Source organism: Lithobates pipiens, unplaced genomic scaffold (genome assembly GCF_037356315.1).
Source record: "Lithobates pipiens isolate NorthernLeopardFrog02 unplaced genomic scaffold, aLitPip1_a1.2 Scaffold_28, whole genome shotgun sequence".
In the NCBI taxonomy this organism is placed as follows: Eukaryota; Metazoa; Chordata; class Amphibia; order Anura; family Ranidae; genus Lithobates; species Lithobates pipiens.
In genome coordinates this window covers 148,847,131-148,873,234 of record NW_027507789.1, presented here as the reverse complement: position 1 = coordinate 148,873,234, position 26,104 = coordinate 148,847,131, and the positions used below count along the sequence as shown (strand labels likewise).

General features: G+C 45.3%; 1 protein-coding gene across 1 annotated transcript in view; it reads left to right on the top strand.

Moving 5' to 3' along the window:
* UNC13D (unc-13 homolog D) overlaps positions 1–26,104 on the top strand; it is a 297,875-nt gene that overhangs the window by 2,218 nt on the left and 269,553 nt on the right. Inside the window, exon 2 of the mRNA XM_077459688.1 lies at positions 5,034–5,204. The gene's annotated coding sequence lies outside the window, so the exon portion shown is untranslated. The remainder of the gene's footprint in view (positions 1–5,033; positions 5,205–26,104) is intronic.

Here is a 26,104-nt window from a genome sequence, read left to right as displayed (position 1 = left end):
CCTTCATGGACATCATAGTGCCGCGTACACACGACCAGACTTTTTGACAGACTAGGTCCGATGGAATGAATCCGTCGGATATTACGTTCGTGTATGGGCTCCAGGGGACTTTTTTTTCCCAAAAGTCAGACGGACCTAGAAATAAAACATATTTCAAATCTTTCCGACGGACTCGAGTACGGTCGAAAAATCCGCTCTTCTGTATGCTAGTCCGATGGACGAAAACTGACGCTAGGGCAGCTATTGGATAATGGCTATGAACTTCCTTATTCTAGTCCGGTGGTATGTCATCACATTCGAATCTTTCGGACTTTGGTGTGCTTGTGTGTGGCCAAGTCTGTTCGATCGGAAAGTCCGTTGGAACTCAGCCAAAAGTCTGTCGGGAAGACCGGTCCGACGGACACGGCATAAGCGTTTTTTTTTTTCCGGGCCTGATGATGACAATGGCGGTGGCAGCATGACTGATGATGGATTTACATCGGGGTACACTTTTTCTATTTTTTTTAATTGTGTGTTTTTATTACTTTTTGACACTTTTTTGGGTGAATGGGTAGGGGTACCATGTACCCCATATTCCAGCAGTAGGCAACCTTAGAGAGATGGAGATCTACTTGACGACAGCGAAATCAAAGATCACCGGGCACAGTGTCCTGTTGTTAGGGTCGGTTCACACTAGAACACAGCACCAGAAAGGCATGTTTTATGTGCGTTTCCTGCACCGTGTTCAAAATGCACTGCCTTTGTGAGCTACTGCGGGTGATAATACATTGTTAACCCCAAACGTAGATGATGAATGGAGTGTATTTGTGAGCACAAAAATAAAATAAGTATCACAAGAGAGTGCGGGGATCATGAGTGCATTACACTCAGAATGCAGGGATCAGGAGTGCGTTGCGCTCAGAATGCAGGGTCAAGGAGTGCGTTGTGCTCAGAATGCAGGGATCAGGAGTGTGTTGCGCTCATGCAGAGTTCGGTGGGCGGTGATGTGAAGGGTGGTAGAGGACACTGTTATGGAGTGGCCCTGCCCAGAGCAGTATCCACTGCCTCTTCACATCACCCCACTTACACAGTAGTGTCCTCTTCTTTCCCTTTTAGCAGTGACCTCTGGACCCCTTCCTTCCCATAGCAGTGTTCCATGGCATAGTTCCATTGCATGACCTCTGCGGAGATCGGGAGAAAGCAAAGTTCTGGACAGAGGGCAGGAGCTGGCTGAGTGACTTTTCACATTAACAAGCTGGTGATTGGTTGCTTAGGAGCTAGCAACCAATCACCTGTGGGTTAACTTAAAAAGTTAACCTTGCCAGCTCCTCCTCTTGCCCTCTGCCCTGGGCTGTGCTGGCTCTCGCTCCCCGCTGTTCACTGATCAAGGAGAGAGAAAAGAACCGAAGGTGCGGCTGGTAGTGGGGAATACCTGTGGAGTTGGTGGTGGAGACCTGTTCGTGGTCTACCTTTCACCTGTCTGTGGTCGCCCCCCCATCATACTCATTCACATGGGGGGCCCCCCATTAAAGGGGCTTCCAGATTCCCTGGCCCCGCTTCTTAAGAACCTGATGATAGCTGCATAGGAGGGAAAGGAGTGACAGATTCCATTGTGGGCTCATCGTTAGGGAGGCTGTGTCAGTTTCGTTCTGGAACACTGCATTGTCCAAGAATGAAGGTGTCCGGGGCCCAGGACAGCCCTAAAAAAAGCATGACTATACTGGGCAATCCGGGACATGTGGTTACCCTAGTCCATAAATGTCCATTTATGGACAGTGGCTGTCCATGGAAAAAATGGCCTTCGGCCGACTTTGTCAGGAACCACAAAATCAGGCCGAGACAGAAGTACAGTTAAATCACACTTGTTTAATAATAAAAGTAAAAAGAACAACGTAGTCAATCTGTTCAGTAACCGGAACAGATTGTTGGCCAAGCCAGAAGTCAGGGATCAATGTAGTGGAACAGCAAGCAGGATCTGGAGCCAGAAGGGATGTCAGCAAAGCAAGTCATGAACAGGATGGCAGGAGATAGTTTCTGTGATGTTGACCAAGGTGAAGGCAGAGATCCTCTGGACTTGAGGGCTTAAGTAGGCAGGACTGACAAGCAGGATATCATCAACAGCTGAGTAACTATGGAGAGATAGCAGACAATTAGCCAACAGTTAAGAGGCCACCCACTGGGCCATGGGAGTCTGCCTAGGGGCCAGAGCGGATGACTGGATGGGGGGGCAGGAGAGCCATCCGCTGGGCATCTGTCAGTGCCACTTAGGTGGCTGGATTGTGATTTGAACCATATCATGTCCGCAGCCTGTAATCATCTCCGGAGTCCTGTGCCATACCCGCAGCTTGTAGCCATCTCCTGTACCATGCCTGCATCTGTAACCATCTCCTGTGCCATGTCCGTGGCCTGTAACCATCTCCTGTAGTATGTCCGCAATCTCTAACCATCTCCTGTAATATGTCCGCAGTCTCTAACCATCTCCTGTAGTAAGTCCATAGCCTGCAGCCATCTTCTGTACCATGCCTGCACCTGTAACCATCTCCTGTGCTATGCCTGCACCTGTAACCATTTCCTGTGCTATTCCTGCACCTGTAACCATCTCCTGTGCCATTCTCACAGCCTGTAACCATCTCCTGTGCCATTCTCACAGCCTGTAACCATCTCCTGTGCCATGTCCGCAGCCTGTAACCCTCTCCTGTAGTATGTCCGCAGTCTCTAACCATCTCCTGCAATATGTCCGCAGCCTGTAGCCATCCCCTGTACCATGCCTGCACCTGTAACCATCTCCTGTGCTATGCCTGCACCTGTAACCATTTCCTGTGCTATGCCTTCACCTGTAACCATCTCCTTTGCCATGTCCACAGCCTGTAACTATCTCCTGTAGTATATCCGCAGTCTCTAACCATCTCCTGTAATATGTCTGCAGTCTCTAACCATCTACTGTAATATGTCCACAGCCTGTAACCGTGCCATGTTGGTAGCCTGTAACCATTTCCCGTGCCATGCCCACACCTGTAACCATTTCCTGTGCCATGCCCACAGCCTGTAACCCTTTCTTGTGCCATGCCCAGAGCCTGTAACCATCTCCTGTGCCATGTCCGCAGCCTGTAACCATCTCCTGTAGTATGTCCGCAGTCTCTAACCATCTCCTGCAATATGTCCGCAGCCTGTAGCCATCTCCTGTACCATGCCTGCACCTGTAACCATCTCCTGTGCTATGTCTGCCCCTGTAACCATTTCCTGTGCTATGTCTGCACCTGTAACCATCTCCTGTGCCATGCTCACAGCCTGTAACCATCTACTGTGCCATGTCCACAGCCTATAACTATCTCCTGTAGTATATCCTCAGTCTCTAACCATCTCCTGTAATATGTCTGCAGTCTCTAACCATCTCCTGTAATATGTCCACAGCCTGTAACCGTGCCATGTTTGTAGCCTGTAACCATTTCCTGTGTCATGCCCACACCTGTAACCATTTCCTGTGCCATGCCCACAGCCTGTAACCCTTTCTTGTGCCATGCCCAGAGCCTGTAACCATCTCCTGTGCCATGTCTGCAGCCTGTAATCATCTCCTGTAGTATGTCCGCAGTCTCTAACCATCTCCTGCAATATGTCCGCAGCCTGTAGCCATCTCCTGTACCATGCGTGCAGCCTGTAACCATCTCCTGTGCCATATGCGCAGCCTTTAACCATCTCCTGTAGCATGTCTGCAGTCTCTAACCATCTCCTGTAATATGTCCACAGCCTGTAACCATCTCCTGTGCCATGTCTGCAGCCTGTAACCATTTCCTGCTCTATGCCCGCACCTGTAACCATCTCCTGTGCCATGCCCACAGCTTGTAACCCTCTCTTGTGCCATGCCCAGAGCCTGTAACCATCTCCTGTGCCATGTCCACAGCCTGTAACCATCTCCTGTAGTATGTCCGCAGTCTCTAACTGTTAGAAGTTTTTGAGTTAATTAATATTTTAAGTGATAAAAGTTTCTGAAAATATATGTAGGTTATATGTACGGTAATAAGTGATGGTCTCTGAAGGTCACAGAACAACACAGAGTACAGAGAGGAGTGGTTTTGCGGAGTAGGTACTTCCAATTTTGAGTTACTATGCCAGGGAAATGGGTGGAGTTATGCTACTTATCTTTAGACTGAACCATATTAGGTATATATGTAAATATGGGTGTTATTAGGATATGCTGACATAACATTATGAAACAGTATAAGAATGGAGTAGGGTTATGAAAGAGAGAAGAGAGGTGGGAAGAGAAGGAACTCTACACTTTGGAGAATTTAACATCAGAAGTCTTTCCCTCTAAAGCCATCACCATGCCATATGTTACCAGATCTCAGTCTTGTCTTTGCTTATCTTTGTGAACAATACTGGAAGTATTCTACTAAGAAACTGATTCTTGAAAGTAAGTTGGAAATGCGGCCTTGGATAAAGACATACAAATCTCCTCTACACACACCCTCTAGGAGACAGGACATTGACTGACACATTTATACAAAAACTTTGCTAATTCATCCTGAAACACCCCTGTGAGTATAGTAGAATACTAGAGTAGTATATATACTATACTAGAATATGTAAAGTATGTAGTTTAGACATATCTACACCTTTCTTTCACTAACCATCTCCTGTAATAGGTCCACAGCCTGTAACCCTCTCCTGTACCATTTCCACAGCCTGTAGCCATCTCATATAGTATGCCCACCGCCTCTAAATATCATCTGTACTGTGTCCTCAGCCTCTAACTATCATCTGTACTGTGTCCCCAGCCTCTAACCATCTCCTGTATCATGTCTGCAGCCTCTAAGAATCTCCCGTATAATGTCCGCAGTCTCTTACCATCATCTGTATCATGTCCGGAGCCTCTAACCATCTCCTGTATCATGTCTGCAGACTCGATGCATCTCCTATATTATGTCCGCAGTCTCTGACCATCTCTTGTATCATGTCTGCAGTCTCCAACCATCTCTTGTATCATGTCTGCAGTCTCTGACCATCGCTTGTATCATGTCTACAGTCTCTAACCAACTCTTGTATCATGTCTGCAGTCTCTTAGGGGAAACCTGGAGAGGAGTCAAGAGTGGGAGCACCGCCGAAATGGGGGTCACGGGAGGAGTCAGATGTGTGACTGTGCAGAGGAGAAAGTAGGATGAAACCAGAGCTGCCAAGCTGGAGCCAGAGAGGACCGTCTGAGTCCTGAATGGTGCACCCAAAAGGAGGTCAGTCAATGACAGCACTGCCTGGTTAGTCTGAGGGGAGAGATCAACGCTGTAAGGGGGGAGTGAACAGTAAAGTAAGGGGGTTGCACTGATCTATAGGTTCTCCTTATATCAGTAATACCCCACCCCCATTACCTTAGTGTATTCACTCTGCAGAAGGGGGCCTGTTGCAGCAGTTTGCACCGGAACTGGTGGTGATGAGAAACCTTCACATGAGGACACCTATTCCATTGAAAACTGCTGTAAGCTCCTTTAACAAATTGTTATTTTTAACAATACATTGGCAATACTGTCTCTTTGGTAACTACTATGTAGCAGACGTAAGTAGGTGTAGCTGTAACTAGATGTAAGTAGGAAAATTTGGCTTGGCTGAGAGCCAGGCTTGGGTTGAATCTGGATTAGGGTTGAATGACTCATGGAGGCTGGATGACTCAGCAAGCAGCATCCCCCTGCCTTCTGGAACCTTGGATAAGCTTCCAGATGCAGAGGGCGGAAGCTAGGAGGAGCTGCTTGGTATTTTTTTGAGGGCCCCAGCCAATCCAAGCAAATGGGCTGGCTGGGGTAAGGCCACTTCATAAATAGGCATTAATCATGCCAGCAGGTGGAAGTCAGGTGGAAGATGGAGATGGAGTGCTAAGGAGGCTGTTGGTGGCCCTTGAAGGTGCCCCCTAGTCTGCGGGGGGTGACTTCAGGCCTGTGCTAGAGTGCTAGAAGGATCCCCCACAACGCATGAAGGAACCCCTTCCTGGAGGCACAGAAACAAGGAGAGGACAGCGGGAGGAGGTCAGCAGGTCCAGGAGGTCTTCTGAGAAGTCAGCTGGGTAGGCTGATGAGTGATCGGTCTGGGAGGACTGTGGAGAGAGTGTCAGTCTGGGAACAGAACAGAAGACGGCGACAGCTGCGACAGAAGACCAGGCCACCGCCTGTAAAAGAGCTAGAAGAAGGCACGGTGGCCCGGCAAGAAGAACCGAAGAGGGGGACAAGACCCCCGAAGAGGGGGAGAAGACTCCCGAAGTCGGAAGAAGAGGGCGGCGGCGGCAAAGAAGAAAGCCGGCTCCTCCGCTAGTAAAAGAGCTAGCAGAAGATAGCGGAGGAGTCCGGCGAGAAGACCCCCGAAGACGGACAGAAGACCCCCGGAGCTGTGCAATAAACTATTTTAACCCTTGTGTGTTGTGTTTTTTTTTTACTTTTTTTCACAGGTGAATGGGTAGAGGTACATTGTACCCCATACTCATTCACATAGGGTGGGGGGCCGGTATCCGGGGGCCCCCTTATTAAAGGGGGCTCCCGGATTCTGATAAGCCCCCCGCCCGCAGACCCCGACAACCAACGGCCAGGGTTGTCGGGAAGAGGCCCTTGTCCTCTTCAACATGGGGACAAGGTGCTTTGGGGTGGGGATGGCCGCGTGGCCCCCCCTTCCCCAAGGCACCCCCTCATGTTGAGGGCACGCGGCCTGGTACGGCTCAGGAGGGGGGGGGGGGCGCTCGCTCGTCCCCGCCCCCTTTCCTGGCCGGCCGGGTAGCGTGCTCGGATAAGGGTCTGATGTGGACCTGGGGGGGGGGACCCCACGCCACTTTTTCGTCATAGGGATTCCCCTTTAAGTTCATACCAGGTGACCGGGCCAGCGACGCCTCCTTCGCTGGCCCCGGCTACCTGGAGACGCGTTCAAAATGAGCAGACTTTTCTCCGGGCGGGAAAAGTCTGTTCATTTCAAAAGTACGGCGGACTGGCACACACACGGCCGGATTGTCCGCCGAAATGCGATTACGGCGGGCAGATTGGAGTGCAAAAATACTTTCTAAGTCCGCCGGACTTTTGGGTAAAAAAAGTCCGCCGGAGCCTACACACAGGGGGATTGTCTGGCGAACTTGAGTCCGCCGGACTTTTCCACCGGATTGTTTGATCGTGTGTACAAGGCATTACACTTAAAGTTTTTCCAGGTTCCAATGGGAGGTGCAGCAAATAACAGCTGTGGAGTGGGATCTGGTTTATCCCTATGTCCCTCTAAACATCATATACTTCATTGAGAACTCTTGGGGAGAATGGAGGATGACATGGTGTGGGTGTATATGCAAGTCCCGAAGCCCTTGTGGGGACCACATTGTGACCAAGCTTGGACCTGGTTCCAGAGCATTCAAAAGGAATGGTGCCTGGGGAGAGCTATTTACAAAGACAGGGTAGTGGTTGCTAAAGCAGGACAGCCCACCAAAAGCCACTCTGACGCTGTCAGAGGAGCTGACGGCAACCTGAAGAGACTGCCAAATCCTCACTATTACCTGTGAAGGACTGATGTGGGAGTGTTCAGCTCACAGGTGAAATTTACATGGACAGCAGGGGAGATTGCTGCCTTTGTTTCTTTGTTTCAGACTACCTCAAGGTCTGACACCTTGATCTGTTTTTCCAGATGGATGTTCTGTTCCCACTGAAGAACTTTGGGGGAAGGCTAGTACTGTTTTGATAAAACTTGGAGGGGCTCCTCCTACCAGAGACTCTTTGAGAAAATGCTATTGTTTGTTTGTTTATGCTAGCAGGTTTATAACTCCCTGCTGACAGATTGTACAGAATAGATAGTGAATGGATTCAACATTTTCCAGCTTGCTGGGAGGGCTTCCCTCTAATGCCGCGTACACACGAGCGGAATGTCTGACAGAAAAAGTCAGACGGCAGCTTTTCATTGTATATTCTGATCGTGTGTATGCCTCATCTTTTTTTTGTTTTCAAAAATTCTGATGGACCTAGAAATAGAACATGTTCTAAATATTTCCAACGGAACCAATTCCGCTCGTCTGTATGCTGTTCCGACGGACCAAAAACAATGCCTGTTCTGAAGCAAGTATGAGACAGAAGCTATTGGCTACCGGCTATTGAACTTCCTTTTTCTAGTCCCGTCGTATGTGTTGTACGTCACTGCGTTCTTGACGATCGGACTTTGGTGTGATCGTGTGTATGCAAAACAGTTTCAGCGGAATTCCGTCTGGAAAATCGTGTGTACAGGGCATAAAGGAGGTGCTCCATCTAAATTGAGTGCTTTATACTGTGCTTGAGTTAGCTGCAGGGACCTGTAGCTAGGATATGTATATACTGTTGATGTATGTGGTTGGTGCACTCATTTGACGGATGGTTGGTTTGAAATCGCCGTGGTGTATATTTCTTTAGAAGAACATTGAACCTCTGCTAGTTTGGACTTGATCTATGGACTGGGTGTTTGGGAATACTAGCTGCTGGTGATCTTACAGTTTTATTTGAAGAGAGGCCCTCTAGTGGCCAATATTAGGTTGCTGCTTGAGCCTTCTCTTCTTATGCATATATTTAACTTGAGGGTGCTTCTTGGTCCGGCAGCAAAATATCTTGTTGCATGCTACTTCTGGATTTTGGGGCTGTACAGGCACCATACACTTGTCCCCTAAATTCTATCTAAGGGTGATACAGCTCCTCCAGAGTACGGGCCTCCTTTCTAGGCTGGGCTGACTTAGGCTATACGTATGTTCTATAGTCATATTTACCTGGTTCTGAGGAAGCCATCGGCGAAACACATCAACCAGTATTTATAATTTTGACTACAAAAGTATATTAGAAGTTATGTTTTATTTTTTTTATTTTTTATTTTAAGGAATTTTATATATGTATAGTGTGGATTTTGTATCACTAAAATTAAAAATGTATTACAAATTGTTTGTTATATCTTGTTCAGGTACCGGTATAGTCCGTTCTCTCCTTCTTCCCCCTTTTTTCGCTTATGCTAATTAGGATGAGATTCCCCCTTTGCTTTTTTCATATATTTTGACTGTTGATGTATAGTGTACATATCTGTTATGAGAAAAATGTTTTTTTTTGATACTTGCTAAATTATGTGTACATTGCCCCCTTCGGGTTTGTTTCTCCTTTCCCATCTCTGTATTTTTCTATACGATGCCCTTGCTTCTTGGCACAGGAGAAAACTTTGTTTCTCCCCAGCTGTGGGAACAGGCTGTTTTGTGTGGGGGGGGGGGGGGGGTGTGAGTGTTGGTGTTAGATTTGTATTGTAGGAAAATTTGGCTTGGCCGAGATCCAGGCTTGGATTGAATGTGGGTCAGGGTTGAGTGATTTAGGGAGGCTGGATGACTAAGCAAGCAGCATCTCTGATGCCTCCCCCTGCCTTCTGGAACCTTGGAGAAGCTCCCAGATGTAGTGGCGGAAGCTAGGAGGAGCTGCTTGGCATATTTTTTTGAGGGCCCCAGCCAATCCCCAGCAAATGTATAAAAAAAGGTGTTGGCTGCGCTACCCCAATATCAAACATATGTACACCACTATTTTTAATTGTGAAATAAACCGCTTATTTTATATATATATATATATATATATATATATATATATATATATATATATATATATATATATATATATATATATAAATATAAATGAAAAATCCAAGTAATATAAAAAATAACAATTGTGCACGGTAGTGTGTGATATTATCACCTGCTATCGTATAGGTATTGTCACACTCTATCAATCAACATATAATTTAACATAACATCATTACAAATGTCAAATATTCATGCATTTAATTCTATTTTATATTGTCCAATTAATATGCAGCATGCCAGCTTCCACTAGTGATCCCCGCGTGCACACGATCCTCTGTGTATATGAAATTCCTGTATTCTCAGTTTTCCTTTCCTGATTGCTTATGCTTATTCCACCACTTCAGTGATAACACCACCACCACATGAATTGGCCACTCACCAGAGATTGGTGTAAATGCACCTTTGGTTCATTTAAAGGGGAGTTTCAAGCTTGTTATGTTTATTAAAAGTCAGCAGCTACAAAAAGTGTAGTTGCTGACTTTTAATAAACAGACATTTACCTGTTCCACAGTCCAGCAATGTGGCTGAACAGGGTGTCTCTCCTCTCCCCCTCCTCTCCGCCGGCGCCTCCATTGCCACTCTGGGCATCCTGCCGTGACAGCTTTCGGCTTCACAGCTGGGCATGCACGGCTCATGCGCGAGCACGCTGTGCTCCCAGAGTGGACAGGCGATCTCCTGGGGCCTGTCACATGTCCCAGGAGATCGCCTAGAGGGAGGAGCCGCTTAAGGCGAAAAGGAGGAGTCACCTTGGTGGTCCCTGGGCAGAAAGAGGAAGTGGGACAGGGAGTCCCCCTCCTAATGAAGCCCCCACTCCCCGGAAATAAACTCACAGCCATTTTACCTAATGGCGATTTGCCAGCACCCAAGTCCTTATATTTTTCATTAGTCCCCCATTTATAATCTCATAAGTTTCATAAAAGCGCTTTTGTTAGTAATAAATTTTACCCATTCCTGTTGCTGTGGTTACCCATACAAGCAGCTGAAAAGGCTTTTACAAATTTCACATCTTTAAAATGGTATCAATACTTTACACTTTTTTATCTAAAATCTCTTTACTTAAATTTCGATCTACATACAAATGTTAACATTCAGTTTAAAAAGATTAAATTAAAGATCAAGTATAGAGAGTTCTCTGCTCACTCTGGCAGTCTGCCAAACCGGGCAGTCTGCCAAGTTTTTAACAACATTGTTAGAGCCGGTTCACACAGGGGCAACTCGGGATCGACTTCAGGTCACCCCAAGTCGTGCTGTTGAGAAAATCAATGTTAGTTAATGGAGCCGTCTTATGGTACACTACAGCAGTCGCTCCGACTTCAAAAAAGGTTCCTGTACTACTTCACTCCGACTTCTAGGCGACTTGTACCGATTGATTCCAATGGAAGTCGCCTCCAAGTCGGATCTCCATCTATATTGAAGCGAAAATGTCGCCTCTCTCACAGAATAATCAGCTCTCGAGGGGAAACTCCATGCCAAACTTTAAATAAAAAAACGGCACGGCATCCCCCTCCAAGAGCATACCAGGCCCTTAGGTCTGGTATAGATTTTAAGGGAAACCCCCCTACGCCGAAAAAACGGCGTGGGGTCCCCCCAAAATCCATACCAGACCCTTATCCGAGCACGCAGGCCGGTCAGGAAAGGGGGTGGGACGAGCAATCGCCTCCCCCCTCCTGAACCGTACCAGGCCGCATGTCCTCAACATGCGGGGTGGGTGCTTTGGGGAAGGGCTGTGGGCACCCTGTGCCCCCCCACAGCACCTTGTCCCCGTGTTGATGAGGACAAGGGCCTCTTCCCAACAACCCTGACTGTTGGTTGTCGGGCTCTGCGGGCGGGGGGCTTATCGGAATCTGGGAGCCCCCTTTAATAAGGGGGCCCCCAGATCCCAGCCCCTCACCCTATGTGAATGAGTACCCACTCACCTGTGAAAAAAAAGTAAAAAAAGACACAACACACAAGGTTTAAAAATAATTTATTGCACTGCTCCGGGGGTCTTCCGTCTTCTGGGTCTTCTCGCTGGACTCCTCTGATATCTTCTGCTCTTTTACTAGCTCTTTTACTAGCAGAGGAGACCGGCTTTCTTCTTCGCCGCCGCCCGGGGGTCTTCTTCCAAATTCGGGGGTCTTGTCCCCCTCTTCGGGGGTCTTGTCCCCCTCTTCGGTTCTTCTTGCCGGGCCTCCGCTTTCTTCCTTTAGCTCTTTTACTAGCGGAGACCCGGTCTTCTGTCGCCGCCACCTCTTCTTCCGACTTCAGGGGTCTTGTCCTCCTCTTCGGTTCTTCTTGCCGAGCCACCGCTCCTTCTTCCAGCTCTTTTGCTAGCGGTGGCCCGGTCTTCTGCCACCGCCGCCATCTTCCGTTCTTCTGTTCTTCTTCTTCTTCTGGAGATGTTGACTCGACCCCTACCCATTCACCTGGGGAAAAAGGGTCTGCGCTCTCTCCAGTTTTTCTGCCGGGCTCCTCCGCTATCTTCTTCCAGCTCTTTTACTAGCGGTGGCCCGGTCTTCTCTGTCATTCTTCCCTCTTCTAGCTTCTTCCGATGTTGACAAGACCCTCTCTCCCACTGTAATAGCGTACGCGACGTGCGCAACGACTTACATAGGCATGGGGTGTGGTCACCGGGTGATGTCACACAGTGAACCCGCTCCTTATGACGTCAAGTCCCGGGGCATGCTGGGACTGTGATGTCATAAGGGGGGGGGTCACTGTGTGACATTACCCGGTGACCATGCCCTATATAAGTCGTCGCGCACGTCACGCAAACCATTACAGCGGGAGAGATCGTCGTGTCAACATCGGGAGAAGAGGGAAGAAGGTCAGAGAAGATCCGGCCACCGCTAGTAAAAGAGCTGGAAGAAGATAGCGGAGGAGCCAGACAGAAGAACCGGAGAGAGCGAAGCAGTCAGAAGAGACCACCGAAGTAGGAAGAAGACCACCGGAACTGCCTAATAAATTACTTTTCAAACCTGTGTAGTGTGTTTTTTTTATTGACTCTTTTCCCCCAGGTGAATGGGTAGGGATACCTCATACTCATTCACATAGGGTGGGTGGCTGGGATCTGGGGGCCCCCTTATTAAAGAGGGCTCCTGGATTCCGATAAGCGCCCCGTCCGCAGACCCCGGCAACCAACGACCAGGGTTGTCAGGAAGAGGCCCTTGTCCTCATCAAGATGGGGACAAGGTGCTCTGGGGTGGGGGGCCGCAGGGCACCCCATTCCCCAAAGCACCCACTCCCTATGTTGAGGGTATGAGGCCTGGTACAGTTCGGGGGGGTGGGGCGCTCACTCGTCCCCACCCCCTTTCCTGACCGGCCGGGCAGCGTGCTCAGATGGGGTCAGGAATGGATTTTGGGGGGACCCCCACGCCGTTTTTTCAGCGTAGGGGGTTCCCTTTAAAATCCATATCAGACCTAAGGGCTTGGTATGCTCTTGAAGGGGGAACCCATGCCGGTTTTTTATTTAAAATTTGGCGTGGAGTTCTCCCTCGAGAGCTGATTATTCTTTGATTGGCCACGGCCAAAGTCTGGCCTGGGGCGACTTAAATTCGTGTTGTAAGTCGCCTCAAGTCGTGTTGAAGACGCGCTGTTATTCATACTCAAGTCATGTCCAAGTTGCCTCCAAAAGTCATGCTGGAAGTCGTGCTGCCCTGTGTCAACCGGCTCTTAGGGCTCCTTCACACAGACGTGTCCATGTGCGGAGCCCGCTCTGCTCAGCGAGGGATCGCTCCGTTGATCCCCGCTGAGCAGGAAGATGACAGGTCCGTCTCTGCACAACGTGCAGGGATGGACCTGTCAGAGTGACGCTCCCCCCTATGCGGATCGGATCGGGTCCGTCCTCATCCGATCCCCCAGACGGATGGAAAAGTAGGTTTTTCCTCCGTCCCACTTTCGGATTGGAGTGGGTCGGATATCAGCGGACATGTCACCACTGACATCCGATGCTCCATAGAGGTCTATGGAGCATCCATTCAGGTCTGCCTAAAAAACTGACAGGCGGAACTGAACGGACAGTGTTTGTGAAAGAGGCCTTAGGCCGCGTACACACGCGCGGACTGTTGGCCCAACTTTGTCCGTCCAACAGTTTGAGCGAACAGTCCGCTCAAACTTAGCATGGACGGACATGGCCACACACGACGAACGAACAGTTTGCTGAAACCGTGCGCGATGACGTGAACGGCACGTACGACGGGACGCAAAATACGACGTCCTATACACTGCATTATAACTTTCGGCTTGAAAATCCTTTCTGAGCATGCGCGGAACTTAGTTTGACGAACAAGCCTACACACGGGCGGACTGTTCGTTGAAACAAGGTTTCAGCGGACAGTTTTTCGGAATTTCCGTAAAACCTTGTCCGTCCAACTGTCCGCTGAAACTGTCCGCTGAAAGCCCACACACGAGCGGACTGTCCGCCCAAACACTGTTCAGCGGACAAGGTTGGGCCAACAGTCCGCGCGTGTGTACGCGGCCTTACTCTTCTGTCTTAGATCAAAGTGATAAAACTTTTCTGTGTAAATGCAGGAAGTTTAACCACTTAAAGTCTAAACCTTTTTCTGACACTTGTTTCTTACAGTTAAAATCAGATTTACTAATCAAATTACTTGGAATCCCCAAACGTTATATATATATATATATATATATATATATATATATATATATATATATATATATATATATATATATATATATATAGAGAGAGACCCTAGAGAATAAAATGGCGATTGTTGCAATATTTTATGCCACACTGTATTTGCACAGTGGTCTTTTTTTGGGAAAAATACACTTCAATGAATAAAAAAAACTAAACAGTAAAGTTAGCTCAATTTTTTTGTTTTAATGTAAAGGATGATGTTACGCCATGAGAATCGTGATCTATCTTCTAAGCAAAAAAATGGTGATTCTCATTTTAGCCAGAATCGTGCAGCTCTACTACAGCTATGTCAGTTTTTAATGGTCTCTGTGCTTCAGCTGGGGAGATTCACCAAGCCAGTTGCCCTGTTTACCGTTCCACCAAATCCAGAACAGAAACTTAGGGCATCTTTACTGTATTGATCCTGGTGGCTACCTGAGATTTGCCCTCAATTTCTGTACTGGTGGCTATTTGTCTATGGGACGCAAATTGAAGTAACATCTCTCCAGCTGTATGTAGGTGAAAAAAACTGTTGGGTTATATTAACCTGACCTTTATGGAATGCTTTTTGACTTACTTACTGTATTTTTTTTTATGTGCCAGTAAAAAATGTGGCTCTGTCATTAAATTTCATTTTTTTTTTGCCAGTAGAAAAGTGGTGCCGTTGGTAAGTTGTGGGTGTCTTGTCAGTATATTTCACTTGGGGGGGAGGGGGGTTTGGCAACACTGAACCACGACATACATCTTGACACATTTTGTGACGCAGTGTCCACTTCTTCAGGAGATATTTTTACATTGGCTGATCAGTCATCTATAGAATGACTGTCTTATTGAAACCAGACAAGTAAAAAAAAAATTATATATATATATATATATATATATATAATTTCTCAGGTGTGGTAGACAGTACACGGTATACATCCTAGTGCTAGCAATCAAGCCTTCCCAAAGGCCATATATAAATAAAAAGTCCAGGGATTGCTGCACTTTAAATTTATTGTGAAGATTTCACATGTAATAAATTATATATCAATTATGTTGTTACAAATAATAGTTTTGGGCTAAAAAGCTTACGGTCTTCTTCAGATGGGAACAAGATTTTATATTGTTACTTTTTATAGCAGAAATCCATTAGGAATCAATTAACTAATTAATCAATACAAATTGTCAAAATTACTTAATCCTAAATTCCAGAGAGAGGGCTCAACGAGATGTGGTACCCTCCAAATCACACAGAATAAGTTCCAATTAACCTAACATTGAAATATAAATATACATCACTGCATTGTACTTCCAGTCTTTTTAGAGTTAAAGCGGAGCTCCACCCGAATTCCTACTCCTATGCCTATGGGATTATCTTGTTCTCTAATCGCTGGATATCCCCCTTACCTTGCTGATGTCATCTTGTCTTTTTTCTTTTTTTAAATCTCCTGCTCCTGGAGATTCCGGAAAGGGGCGGTGCTGCTGCGGATATGGGCGGGGCTTCAGCGGCAGGTCAGCGCTTCCTATTGGCCGCACTGGCTCCTGGGAATCTTTTTTCAATTTCCCAGGAGTCTGTGCCAGATCGGAGATTATACGGGCGATGCATGCTGGGACATTAGCACAGTGTCCCGGAAGACAATGCCTGTGGGCTTCACATGCCCACAGGCAAAATGGAAAACGTCAGGAGACATTTTTATAAAGTCTCCAGAATACCGAAAAACGGCAGCAGGAGGATTAGAAAAAACAAAAAGTAAGTTAACCAATTAGAAAACGTACTTCATGCAATTAACAGCAAAAAAAAAAATAACCCCGCTTTAATTCTCAATTACCCCCATCTACTTTGGGGAACTCCATCAATGACCATATATTTCACTTGTGATACAGTGGGGGTCATTTACTATAGTGCCAATAAATGATCCTGCAGTCCCAGAAAATATTGCCCAATTAGGACTTCAACTCTCAGAAACTGGGTTCACATGCAAATGGAAAGCGCTCTATTGCTGGTAAACATGCCTGTCAGATCGTATATGTGGGAATAGTGGAAGTCAGTAGGGCTCTGAAGGCTTGTATGCAAGTTCTTTGCCATAAAAAGTGTATGGGGACCTGGGTCCTGCCCCAGGGGACATGTATCAATGGAAATTTTTCTTTGAACTGCTGTTTTTTCAGGAGCAGTGATTTTAGTAATGCTTAAAGTGAAACAATAAAAATGAAAAATTCCTTTATTATCATGCCTGGGGGGGTCTCTTTAGTCTCCTTATTCTGCCTGTAAAGTAGTGCATGTTTCCTGTGTTTATTACTGTATCACAGCAAAATTACGTTTCTAAAGGAAAAAATGTCATTTAAAATTGCTTGTGGCTGTAATGTATTCCTGGATCCTGGCAATATAGATTCAAAATCAAAGAAAAAACAGCATAGGTTCCCCCACCAGTCCATACCAGGCCCTTTGAGTCTGGTATGGATATTAAGGGGAACTCCACGACAAAAAATACATAAATGGCGTGAGGGCCCCCCCAAAATCGATACCAAACCCTTATCTGAGCAAGCAGCCATGGCAGGCCAGGAAAGGGGGGGGCGAGTGAGCGCCGCCGCTCCTGAACCATACAAGGCTGCTTGCCCTCAACATCCTTTTTTTTTATTTCTTCTTTTTCCCCCGCTTCCTCCAGTCTTCTCCATCTTCTTCTGGCTTCTTCTTCCACCACTTCTTCCTCCGGTCTTCTCCATCTTCCTCCGGCTTCTTCTTTCACTGCTTCTTCCTCCATCTTTTTCTAGTCTTCTCCATCTTCCTCCAGCTTCTTCCCCCCCTCCGTCGTTATTTCTCCACCGTTGTAGCTGCCGCTCCCACTGAAGATTCAAAAAATGAACCTCCCCGATTCTGCAATGGGACGGATGATTTCACTCCGCCACTTGTAACTTCACCACCCGGGTCATGATGGGTTAGTGATGTCACAAGGGGCGGGATCTCTGAGTGACATCATTCAGTGGCCACGCCCCATAGTTATTTATCACAGCCTCAACGGAGGGTTGTTATTTTCATGTTCAGAGGGTTTGTGGCAGGAGTGGTGGTGGAAAGATCGGAGGAAGAAGCCAGGGAAGAAGAAGCCTAGGATGATAGAGAAGACCGAAGGAAGATGGAGGAAGAAGCTGGAGGAAGAAGACTGGAGGAAGACTGGAGGGCAATAGAGGAAGAAGTGGGGGAAAGAAGAAGACAATTTTAAATAAAGGAATTGTCCAAAACCGGCTATTGTCTTTTGTCACATTTCACTACATTTTTGGTAAATGGGTAGTGGTACAATGTACACAATACCCATTCACATGGGGAGGCGGGATCTGGGGGGCACCCTTGTTAAAGGGGGCTTCCAGATTCTGAAAAGTACCCTGCTCGCAGACCCCCACAACCACCGGGCAAGAGTTGTGGGGATGAGGCCCTTGTCCCCATTAACATGGGGACAAGGTGCTTTGGGGGATCCCAAAGCACCCTCCCCATGTTTAGGAAAAGTGGCCTGGTATGGTTTAGGAGGGGGGGTGCTGCTCGCCCGTCCCTCCCCTTTCCTGGCCTGCCATGGCTGCTTTCTCAGATAAGAGTCTGGTATGGATTTTGGGGGGAACCCCATGTCATGATTTTTTTTTTTTACATTTTGGCACAGGGTTCCCCTTAAAAACCATACCAGACCTGAAGGGCCTGGTAAGGATTTTGGGGAGGACCCCTACGCAGTTTTTTCCTTGATTTTTGAATAGCTGGATTTTTGGAATTTCATAATATTATTGAATAATTATATACCATTGTGTGCATTTGAAGAGTTAAAATGATGGAATAAACCAAACTGATGCGCGTTCGCTAATTATGCTGCTGAGTACAATGCACGTTTTCAGGAGGTGATATTATTGGTGGGATTGGAACCCATGGCTTGAACCATTGAAGGTAGCAGGGCATAGCACTACACTATAAAGCTGAGCACAATCATACATAGAAAATGCAATTATGTTGTACATTTAAAGCATTCATATTATAGTACCAACCATGCTCATGTGGCATTGGCTATTGGGTAGGGATGAGCCAAACACAACCCGGTTCTGTTCACACCAGAACTTGCGAACAGGCAAAAGATTTGTGCGAACACTTCCTCTATGGGACCTGAACATGAAAAATCAAAAGTGCTAATTTTAAAGGGGTTGTAAACCCTTACAAACCACTTTGACCTACAGGTAAGCCTAGATTAAGGCTTACCTGTAGGTCCAAGAAATATCTCCCAAACCTATACGGTTTAGGAGATATTTGCCCGAAGACGGGCAGCGGTGCGCAGGCGCACTGAGCGCACTGAGCGTGGCATTCTCGATAACGGAGATGCCGCGTGTCTCGGCTCCCGTGCACAGGCGCGGGAGTGACGTCATTGCGGCTTCGCCGAATGACAGCGGCGGAGCTGCGAGACCCACCGAGAAGATGGATGCGCCGGACTACAGGGGACAGCAGTGACTTCGCTGGCTCCTGTGTCAGGTAAGTGACACATAATGGGCTACTATGCGAAGCATAGTAGTCCATTATGCTTTGCCTTTGCAGGGAATGAAAGAGGAAGTAAACTCATCAGGGTTTACTTCCTCTTTAAAGGCTTATATGCAAGTTACTGACATAAAAAAGTGTATGGGGACCTGGGTCCTGCCCCAGAGGACATGTATCAATGCAAATAAGTTTTAAAAACTGCAGTTTTTTTCAGGAGCAGTGATTTTAATAATGCTTAAAGTGAAACAATAAAAAGGAAATATTCCTTCAAATATCTAGCCTGGGGGGTCTTCTTAAGCCCCGTACACACGAGCGGACTTTTCGACATCCAAAGTCTGACGGACTGAGTCCGTCAGACTATTCGATCGTGTGTGGGCTGCAACGGACTTTAGCTTCGCTAAAGTCTGACGGACTTTAGAAATGAAGCATGCTTTAAATTTTCCCGACGGAACTCCGCCGGACCCCTTCGAAAAATTCGCTCGTGTGTGTGCTACTCCGACGGACTAATACCGACGCTAGGGCAGCTATTGGCTACTGTCTATGAACTTCCTACGTCGAATCCAGTCGTACGTCATCACGTTCGACTCCGTCGGAGTTTGGTGTGATGGTGTGTGGTCAAGTCCGTTCGGTCGAAAAGTCCGCCAGAACTCCGTCGGAACTCCAGCGGAACTCCGGCGGAACTCCTTTGGAGGTCTGTCAGACTTAATTCCTCTCGTGTGTACGGGGCATTAGTCTGTGTGTAAAGTAGTGCATCTTATTCCCCAGTATGGATTCTGGGTGCATTCTTTAAGGAACTAGATAGCTGTATTGGGAGCCGAGCCGAGCCGAGTACACAGTACAGGGTCTCGGAGTGACATCATTAGCCCCATCACATCATAGGTTCATTTTTTGAATCTTCAGCAGGCGCGGCGGCAGGAGCAGCGGTGGTGGAGAAAGAAGAATGGAGGACGAAGCGGGGGAAGAAGAAGCCGGAGGAAGACAGAGAAGACCGGAGAAAGAAGCAGTGGAAGAAGAAGCCGGAGGAAGATGGATGAAGACGCAGTGAAAGAAGCTGAAGGAAGATGAAGGAAGAAGCGGGACAATTTTTAATAAAGGAATTGTCCTTTGTCACATTTCACAGCTTTTTTGCGTGAATGTTTAGGGGTACCCAATACCCATTCACATAGGGGGGCCGGGATCTGGGGACCCTCTTCTTAGAGGGTGCTTCCAGATTCCAAAGAGCCCCCCCGCCCGCAGACCCCCACAACCACCGGGCAAGGGTTGTGGGGATGAGGCCCTTTTCCCATCAACATGGGGACGAGGTGCCCAATGCACCCTCCTCATGTTGAGGGTAAGCGGCCTGGTATGGTTTAGGAGGGGTATGCTTGCTTGCCCCCCTTTTCTGGCCAGCCATGGCTGCTTGTTTGGATAAGGGTCTGGTATCGATTTTGGGGGGACTCCCACTCCATTTTTTTTTTAATTTTGGTGTGGAGTTCCCCTTAATATCTATACCAGGCTTGAAGGGCCTGGTATGGACTGGTGTAAGGAACCTACTCCATTTTTAAAAATGATTTTTAACCACTTCAATACAGGGCACTTAAACACCTTCCTGCCCAGACCAATTTTGAGCTTTCAGCGCTGTCGCACTTTGAATGACAATTGCGCGGTCATGCTACACTGTACCCAAATGAAATTTTTATAATTTTTTTCCCACAAATAGAGCTTTCTTTTGGTTGTATCTGATCACCTTTACGGTTTTTATTTTTTGCGCTACAAATAAAAAAATACCGAAAATTTTGAAAAAAAAAAAGTTTTTCTTTGTTTCAGTTTCAAAACTTTGTAAATAAGTAAGTTTTCTCCTTCACTGATGGGCACTGATGGGGCTACACTGATGGGCACTGATAAGGCGGCACTGATGGGCACCAATGATGTGGCACCAATGAAGTGGCACTGATGAGGTGGCATTGATGGACACTGATATGTGGCACGGATGGGCGGCATGGATGGGCGACACGGATGGACACTGATAGGTGGCACAAATTGGCACTGATAGCTGGCACGGATTGGCATGGATGGGCGGCACAGATGGGCATGGATAGGCGGCACAGATGGGCATGGGTGGGCACTGATAGGCGGCACAGGTGGGCACTCATAGGCGGCACAGGTGGGCACTCATAGGCGGCACAGGTGGGCACTCACAGGCGGCACAGGTGGGCACTCACAGGCGGCATTGGTGTTATACTGTACTAATGGATGCCATTCAGTGCCAAACAATAATGCATGCCAATCAGTGATGCCCATTGTGGGCACTGATTGGCATCCATTATGGGCACTGATTGGCATCCATTGTGCTGACTGGCATCCCTGGTGGTCTAGGGAGGATTACCTTTTTCTGGGCATCCCTGGTGGTCTGGTGGCGTCCCTGGTGGTCCAGTGTGGGCATCCTCGGGGGGGCTGTGCTGATAATCGATCAGCACAGACCCCCCCTGTCAGAGGAGCAGCCGATCGGCTCTCCTCTACTCGCGTCTGACAGACGCGAGTGAGGAAAAGCCGATCACCGGCTCTTCCTATTTACACTGTGATCAGCCGTGATTGGACACGGCTGATCACGTGGTAAAGAGTCTCCGTCGGAGACTCTTTACCGAGATCGTAGTTGCCGGGTGTCAGACTGACACCCCGCAACAACGATCACTGCGATGCGCGCCCCCGGGGGCACGCAGCGGCACATAATCCTGATCACGTCATATGACGTCCGATCAGGATTATGAAACCACATTGCCACCGTCAATTGTCTATAGGGCGGGCGGCAAGTGGTTAATCTATATTGCCGGCATCCGGCAATACATTACAGCTGCGAGCAATTTTAAATGACATTTTTTCCTTTAGAAATGTAATTTTGCTGCGGTACAGTAATACACACAGGAAAATTGCGCTACTTTACAGGCAGACTAAGGGGACCCCCTAGGCACTATACTTAAAGAAAGTTTTCATTTTTATTGTTTCACTTTAAGCATTACTAAAATCACTGCTCCTGAAAAAATGGCCGTTAAAAAAAAAAAATAAGAATTCAATTAACACATGTTCCCTGTCTCATTATTTCTTTCTCACTTCTGTTAAATCTGTAAAATGACTGTTTTTTTTAATAAAAATATTAAACCCAGTAAAAAAACAATAAAACCATTAAAAAAATTATGGAGTCAGTAAAAAACATAAAACCTGTAAAAAACATTAAAACCATTAAAAAACAAACAGTCAAGAAATTATAAAACCAGCAAAAAAATAAAACCAATAAAAAAATAAAAACCACAAAAAAGAATAAAACCGGTAAAAGCAATAAAACCAATAAAAAAAAACAGTAAAAAAAATAAAACCATTAAAAAAAAACATTAAAAAAATTATAAAACCAATAAAAGAAAAATAAAACCAGTAAAAAAAGATAAAACCAATAAAAAACAATAAAACCACCAATAAAAAACAATAAAACCAGTTAAATTATAAAACCGGTAAAAAAAAAAATGAAAACAGTAAAAAAGTGATAAAACCTGTAAAAATAAATAAAACCAATAAAAAACAATAAAACCAGTAAAAAAACTGTAAAAAATAAATGATAAAACCAGTAAAAAAAATAATAAAACCAGTAAAAAAATGATAAAACCAGTAAAAAAATAAATAAATAAAATCAATAAAAAATAAAACCAGTAAAAAAATAATAAAACCAGTAAAAAAAACAATAAAACCAGTAAAAAAAAATAAAACCAGTAAAAAGAAAATAAAACTAGTAAAAAAAATGATAAAACCAGTAAAAAAATGCTAAAACCAGTAAAAAATTATAAAACCTGTAGAAAATACCAGTAAAAAAAATGCTAAAACCAGTATAAAGCAGTAAAACAATTAAAGAAAACAATAAAACCAGTAAAAAAAAAACAATAAAACCAGTAAAATAATTATACAACCAGTAAAAAATAATAATAAAACCAGTTAAAAAAATGATAAAACCTGTAAAAAAAAAAAAAAAACCAAGAAAAAAACAATAAAACCAGTAAAAAAAAAAGTTAAAAAAAATTATGATAAAACCAGTAAAAAAAATAGTAAAACCAGTAAAAAATTATAAAGCCCGTAGAAAATACCAGTAAAAAAATGCTAAAACCAGTAAAAAGCAGTAAAACAATTAAAGAAAATGATAAAACCAGTAAAAAAACAATAAAACCAGTAAAATAATTATAAAACCAGTAAAAACAATTACAAATCCAGTAAAAAAGAATAAAACTAGAAAAAACAACAACAATACCAGTAAAAAACAAAAATCTGTAAAAAAAATGATATAACCAGTAAAAAAACAATAAAACAAAACAATAAAACCAGTAAATAATAAAACCAGTAAAAAAAATTATAAAACCAGTAAAAAAATTGTAATTTACCGACCCTTCCTTTAGTGAATGAACGCAGTGAGGGATTAATCATTGTATTAACTATGCTTGAGTTTGTGAATGAACAGGAGCCTCTGTTTCCTGTTTATTCATCTGCAGTACAGCTGAGGCTGCAGGGAAAGGAATTGAAGAATAGGTGTGTCCTCAATTTCCCTCTCTGTTTCAAAGATGAAATGTCAGGGGTCTGTTTAGCCTCTGATTTCTCACAAAAGCCTCTCAACAGCATTGTAAAAAAATAAATAATTTTAAAAGAATTGTAAAAAAATCATTTAAAACATTGTAAACAATAATTTAAAAAAATGAAGGGCTCGGTTAAACGTCCTCTGTCCCAAACATTGTGAATAAGCAGTTTGTGCGGTTAGAGCTGCCTGTCATTCTATGAGGATGCAGTGGATGTATGGACACAGCCACAGGCCCTATAGGTGTGCAGGTATGGAGGAGTGGCCCTAAATGCACACTGTCTGTGTTCGGGGCCATACATCCGCAACCACACACCTGCCAAATAAGGACCTGTGACTGTTTTCATACAGCTGTTGCATCCCTATAAGGCAACATAGGCTGCCGGCATATAGTATTAGCCACATTTAACCACTTGCCTACTGGACACTTTTATTCCCTTCCTGCCCAGGCCAATTTTCAGCTTTCAGCTCTGTCGCATTTTGAATAACAATTGTGCAGTCATGCAGCACTAAGCCATATGAAATTGTTATCGTTTTTCTCACACAAATAGAGCTTTCTTTTGGTGATATTTGATCACCTCTGGGTTTTTTATTTTTTGCTAAACAAATAAAAACATTACCAAAAATTTGGAAAAAAATACTTTTTTCCATAGTTTATTATAACATTTTGCAAACAGGTAATTTTTCTTCTTCGCTGATGTGTGCTGATGAGGCGGCACTGATGGCCACTGATAGGTTGCACTGATGAGGCTGCACTGATGGGCACTGATGAGGTAGCACTGATGGGCATTAGGTGGCACTGATGGGCACTGATAGGTGGCATTGATGAAGTGGCACTGATGAGGCTGCACTGATAGATGGCACTGATAAGTGGCACTGATGGGCTCTGATAGGTGGCACTGATAGGCAGCACTGATAGGTGACACTGATGGACGCTGATTGGTGGCCCTGGTGGGCATTAATTGGTAGCACTGGTGGTCACTGATTAGTAGCACTGGTGGGCACTGATTCGTGGCACTGGTGGGAACTAATTGGCAGCACTGGTGGTCACTGATTAGTAGCACTGGTGGGCTCTGGCAGCACTGGTGGGCACTGATTGGCAGCACTGGTGGGCATTGATTGGCAGCTTTGGTGGGCACTGCTGAGAGGAATGATATGTCCCTTTAATAGAAACCGGTTATTGGCTTTTTTCTTCTCTCCTCATGCTGTCGGCGTGAGGGGAAAAAAAAGCAGATAACTGCCTTGTGTTTACATCCTGTGATCAGATGTCATTGGCTGACAGCTGATCACATGGTAAATGGCCACTGTGATTGGTCCTTTAACCCGATCTGTGATCAGGTGAGTCCGAAGGAGTTGGCGATCACAGATCGTGCCGCCTGCATACTGGAGGGGGGCGTGCGGGCAGCACGATCACGGGAGGACATCCATGTATGCCCTCCCAGCAAGAAAGGCAGCACTGTGGCTGTCTTTCGGCTTTAGCACGGGTGTGAAGTGATTAGGAAAAAAAAGAGTGAGCCCCAAGACATCATTTATTTATTTTTCAGTTTTAGCAGAAATTTTATAAGTTATGTTATGGTTGTGTCTACTAATAAGAATTTTAGTGTTTTAGTAAAAATATTGTTTTGACATTTTGGGGGGCTTTCAGGTAGGCTGTAAGGGGCCCCAAGATCTCTAACAGCAGCCCTGTGTATCTCCCCTGCTGATTGGCTCAGAGGCTATTTCTAGAGAATTCTACAGATGTCCTAAGTACAAAAAAGTTTTACGTTTTATAACTCCCTGCTGCGGGAGAAACACCATGTACAAGCGTAGGAGTGGATTTTCATTACTTGTACTGGTTTTGAAAGTGAATACAGAATTTGGTAAAAATGTTTTAGTCTAATAGGCAGCTTATGATGGAAACAATAGTCAACCCACGCTGTACAATTTGTGTTAGTAATGCCACCTATGCAATTTTTCTAAAAAAATAAAATAAAAATACATTATATTATAAGCAAAAACTATGGAAGAGCCCGGGGGCCATAATAAATATATTTCAAACATAATTCTGTAAAAAAAAAAAAAAATTCAAATATTTATGACAGCTGCATGGCTCTTCCATAAGAAACAGCCAGCGAGAATTCTTCTTTTATTAATCTAACTTAAAAAGGTAAAATATTGTTTGTTATGAGTCCTTGACTGTGCATATTATTGCTGCGGAATGCTTTATTTTACTAGTCCATTTGTATGTAGAGACACTGGCCATTTCTCTATTCAATTCTGTTGTGTGAGGAAGTCCCTCTGCTTCTGGCTAAGTACATTTTTGCATCATTGGGTTACCTAACTTGTGGGTTTCCTGCATCCTTGCTTGGCGTTGAACATTTCTCCTCTGTTCTCTTACATGTGGCTTCAAGCAATGACATCGGTCTGCATGAGTTTTAGGGTTTCCTCATCCACTACATATTATAGATCATTTTATAGTGCTTTAGATTTACACTAAATAGTATGATCTCCCTACTGATGTTCTGTTTATTCCTAGAAACTATTTATTGGGAGGAGTTTGATTACACCTTTTCAACTTATCTCAACCCCAAATCAAAAATATACCGGTAATACGTTTCAGCATTTGTTTTTTTTTTCTCCAGGCTGGACTACTTTGTCTGCCTTTGTTTATTTCCATTACATACAATACAATTAGTAGTTTACATAAGAAAGATAACATTTTTGTCTTCAATGCAACTCATAGGATGTGACAAGGACAGTGCATTTCTTGTAAGTTCAACAGGTATTTTCAGTGATGAAAAAATAAAACAAATGCAGCCACCACATCTAAGGACTGTGTCATGTACCAGGCTGGATGCTGAGGTGACGAGAGGGCTCCCCTTGCGGCTGATTACA